General features: G+C 36.5%; 1 pseudogene; it reads left to right on the top strand.

Moving 5' to 3' along the window:
* The first annotated feature begins 372 nt into the window (after nucleotides 1–372).
* LOC103007105 (poly(A) polymerase alpha-like) lies at nucleotides 373–1,286 on the top strand (annotated as a pseudogene).
* The last annotated feature ends 3,564 nt before the right edge of the window (nucleotides 1,287–4,850 follow it).

The following is a 4,850-nucleotide window of genomic DNA, read 5'->3' as shown; positions in this document are numbered from 1 at the left end:
AACCAACCACTTAAACTTGTGCCGTTTTCACCATTGCCCTGGGGTCAGCCATATAGTAATTAGCAAACAACTAAGAGAAGAAGTTAGTTCCTGTCCTTTTCCTGCTGCAGGCTTCCAGTACTGGAGGAGGTCTGTGCTTAGGAAGGAGAAAAGCGTAACCCTGAATAAGTTTGGCATTTGAAATAACACTATACTAGACTGGAGTTAAGTCATTACATGATGAACTTGTCAGTGCTTTAAAGAGATTTAAATATTTTTTACTAGTTAAGAGGGACTGGAAAAACTAGGGGGCATGTCAAGGATTTCATCCAGGGGCAGACAGAGAACTGACCCAGAGTAAGAATTAAAAGGAGGAGGATGAGAAAGAATAAGGAAGAATTTCATATAATGCAGGTGATTGACTTAATGTTTAAAAAAACAAAAAACTCTGATAACCTCAATGTTGATCCTCCCGATGATATTCAGCCTTTCACAGGCACAGTTTATGGGCAAGCAATAAGCAGCAAGATGTTTGAAGTTTACGTGAAAAGTGCTACAGTGCATTTAAAGGCAAATCAACCTCAACTACTACCTAAGCATGTGCTTTAGAAAAAAGGCAAAATCGTTCAACCGAAGGTGTCAGAGTTACATCTCTGAGTGACAACAGCCTCTACTGATCAATGAACAGTGATAACTGCGGGCCTGTGCCTTAACTTGAAGACTGGTCCATTGAACTGTTCTGACAGCTCTTGGGACAGAAACAGTTCTGCTCCAGTTATAACAGCAATATGTGTGACCAATATACAGGCTACTGAAGTTTCTGTGCCACAAGTAAATTCCAGTGAATGTTCGAGGGGTACATGGAGTGTAAGCATTCCTATTCCTATTCCTATTCCTACTTCTCCACCACCAAAGCCTACAGCCTTTAGCGTCCATTCTTCAACAAGTCTGGTAAACCAACCACATAGACTTTCAGGGAATGTAGCCAAAAAATTTACCTAATCCTATAGTAGGAGTCAGAGGACAGCCTCACCTCATAAAGAAGAGCATCCCAAGAAAACCAAAACGTAAGAGAATAAAACAAGTGAAGATGCTAACAGTCTTGTTTTGAGTGGGCATGAGAAAACAGAAATAAAGGAACAACTGTATATAAAAAAAAATACAACTCAACTGGAAACTAAGAGACTTCTCTTTTGGCTTCTCAGAAAACGTCAAGTACAAACCTCTCCAATATCCCTGGTCTCCCTGCAAATTCTATTCCAGTTATCAAGGATTCAATAAAACTGAGATTTAACTGGTCAAAATAACTTCAGTGGTCCATAAACAATATCTGCCAACTTAACCTGTTGTCTTCAAATGCTAAAAAAGGAAAATAGAGTGTACAAGATTAGACATGACTAAAAAAGGATTTAGGTTTATTTGCTGACCTCCCTGACTGGGCTAATCAGCATTTATTAGGAAGTCCTAATTAGTAAGTGCAGAGCCAGGAATGCTATTATTAATTTGTTATCAAGGATGAAGGATGGCAGATATTGATAAACTTAGTTATTCTTTCTTAATCTGGCCAAAGAAAACTAACAGATTTTTCCAAATAACATGTTTTATGAATTCTCCATTGTGCTCCTTTCTGTCATATGTACATTTTTCATGAAAAATTACAATTATTCAATCTCTCCCTCTATCTTTCTAAATTAATTTTCCAAAGTTGGAGTATAGTCTTTACACCTTTCGGAGATGCATTAATTGAGGGTTTCTTTTCACCATTACTTAATAGGTCTAACATAGGTACACTATTTCTTCTTCCCACATTTTTGTTCTCTGTAGTCACTTTGCCTTCCCTTCCACTACCTGAGAAAACATGGTATATTAACAAGTGAAATGCACAATGTCTGGTATTTTGTGTAGCTATGGATTTAGGATTTAGACTAATCTCGTTTTGTTTACACAATGGGAAAAATTCAGCTTATTAAATACTTCATAGAATTGCACCCAAGCTTTGCAAGTAGGAAAGATGGACATTTTCTTGGTGGTGACTTTTTAATTCTAATTTTCATAACCTAGAGATCAGGCTGTTGCTTTCACATGATGTATGTAGTATCTCATGAATGGAGTTTGTTTTGTCTTATAATATCTATACTCCTTTTGTTTTTCAAGAGCTATATTGTAAACAGATGATATATTACCTCATTGAAAATACATTTAAAACATGCACACACACACATACACACACACACAAACTTGCAAAAAAAAAGAAAAAAACAGCAACAACCAACACCAAGGTTAAGGGGAAAAATCAGGAATGAAATAAGCTAAATGTTTAGCATTAAAGGAGTTGGGATTGTGAATGTATTTAACTGTGCTCAGTATTTCTAATTTTCTGTGACACAAGTATACAACATGTGTAATGTTAAGAATATAAAAATAGAAGCTTGGAGCTGTTGATTTAGAACAAACATTAGAGAGCTAAGGATTTAGATTTTACTTTAAATGGTTAGATTAATTTAATGATAGTTTAGATTGTCTATACATTTAGAAGTTTTGGTGAGAAATAATTTATAGCATTTCCACTAGATATATTTTATATATATAATGTATATGTATGTATGTATAGACATGTGTATGTCTCGCTAGATGTTGTGTGTATCTGTGTGTATGTATGTAAAGTTCAAAAGCATTTTATTGCTTATCTCATTATATATAGTACTTTTTTTTTTTTTATATAGTACTTTTTAAGTTACAGTTGCAAAACTTTATAACAGATATGGAACTCCGCCTTGCTGGAGCCTAGAAAACTATAAAGCAATAAAGAGCCAAAATGACTTTTTATACATGTTTTCATGTGGATTTAATGGGATTATGGGATATTTGATGGTAGAAATGCCACAGTGTTAGCTGAATCATCAAATAATTCCTAGACTACTTCTAACATCAATGTCTGGAGGTTATTTCTAAGTTATACTTGTAACCTTGGGTCAACTTTATGATGCCTTTAAGATTAACAACACTAAACTCTTTGAAACTGTTAGGGAGGTAGTCTAGAGCCTTTTTTAAAAATCTAGATAATACTGGTCTCAATACCTTGTAGATAGCCCAATGTTCCAAAAAGATTTTTGCAAATTTCTGGTAGGGGCGCTAAAGTAGAGGGAGGAACTCCAGCTCTGATTGTCTGCCTTCAATTAAATCTTATCCTCTACTCCGTGTCTCAGGATTGTTCCTTTCACTCCACCTTAAGGGGAAAACCTAATATGAGACACATACCCTACTCCTGGAGACCCGAAGCCAAAAGCAAACAGGATATTATTATTTTTTTAATTCTATTGATTAGTATATGAGCCTGATATATCAAAGTAAATTTAAATTGTATGTTAGATATGCTTAGCCTTTAAATCCATTGATTACCTGGGTATAGGATATTTCTCCCCAAATCCACTGCCTCAAATAGCACTTTGGCCTCTTGACACTTCCTGAATCCTTCTACTCATCAGTTGAACCATATTCTCCCAATGACACTATTTTCTTACTCTAGTATAGAAAACAATTCAGGGTTTATTAATATCTATTTCTATAACCACCACTTATAACCACTGAATGAGAAAAATATCAAAACAAAAGCCATATGGAAAGGAGATCCCAGGATGGGGAGAAATTTATATTTATTTTTTACAGATCCATTGACTAAACTTGTCCAGTCCATTTTAAAAGAGAGTTGAGACAGCATTAATTCATCCACGTCGAGAAATATTGGCACTGTGCTTGGCTCTAAGAATACTGTACTGAGCGAAATAGACAAAACCCATGCCCTTACATATTTCCTTGTCTGGGGGAGACAAACAAATTATCCTATAAATAGGCACAGTCAAGAGCCGTGATGAGTGCTGTATAGAGTGTAAGTTTTGTTAAAGTGTACAGGGAACCTAAATTCAATTGAAAACTCAAGGAAGGCCCTTCTGAGATGGAATCATGTACAGCATGCCTTCAAGTATGAGAAGAAGCCAGGCATGGAAAGGGCAAGGAGGAAGATGGACAAAGGGCCTGAGGTCAGAACTTCGGGTGTTTGAGAGAATGAAAGAAGGTCAGGAGTGAGAAGCATAGGGAGGATGTTAGCAGGGCAATGCAGGGCAAGGAGTTTGTAGAGGAAGATAGAGGTCAGCTCCCAAACGATGCGAGATATTATTTTTGGTATAATTCTTGGAAATCCTTGAAAAGTTTTGGGGAGGAGGTGGCATGATCCAGTTGACATCTTAAGGAGATCACTCCGTAGTTTAGGAAGAATAGATCCAAGAACAACAATGAATGACATTTATTTTCATAAATCTAGAAAAGGTTATAAAATTGGAGATACATTACACAAATTAGATGTCAGATAACAGACCTTTTCTGGAAGAATTAGGTGTCAGGGAATAGATTCAATTTGTCTAATGAGAGAAGAAGTGCCTGTTAGGAGCATTAGAATTCCAGAATAAAATTCCTAGTAGACAATACATATATGAACTTTGTCATGTAAGTAAAGGTATCAACTACCTGAAATGCCTTTTCCCATTTGATCGTCAAATGGAACATCTGATTGTAATATTCCCATGGATCAAAGCCATGTAAGGTCATTCAGATGCCATTTCATGGGGGCAAAGCCAAAAACTGCAGGTCTAATTCATACTGCCTTTGCCTTCACACATCTCCACACAGCTGATTGCGCGACTGCCGCAGTGAAGAAAAGGGCTCCTAAATTTGAAACTATATCACCCACATCACTTATCATTAACATGTGTCCTAGTCACTTTATTAATTACATAAATCTTTTGTACAAGGGTCCCCGGGATGGTGGACAGACAATACGTGCAGCACCATCGGCTGTTGGTGCCAATCACTTGGTG

The sequence above is a fragment of the Balaenoptera acutorostrata genome, chromosome X (assembly GCF_949987535.1).
Source record: "Balaenoptera acutorostrata chromosome X, mBalAcu1.1, whole genome shotgun sequence".
In the NCBI taxonomy this organism is placed as follows: Eukaryota; Metazoa; Chordata; class Mammalia; order Artiodactyla; family Balaenopteridae; genus Balaenoptera; species Balaenoptera acutorostrata.
The sequence above is the reverse complement of the archived record's forward strand: the minus strand, read 5'-3'. Positions and strand labels throughout refer to the sequence as shown.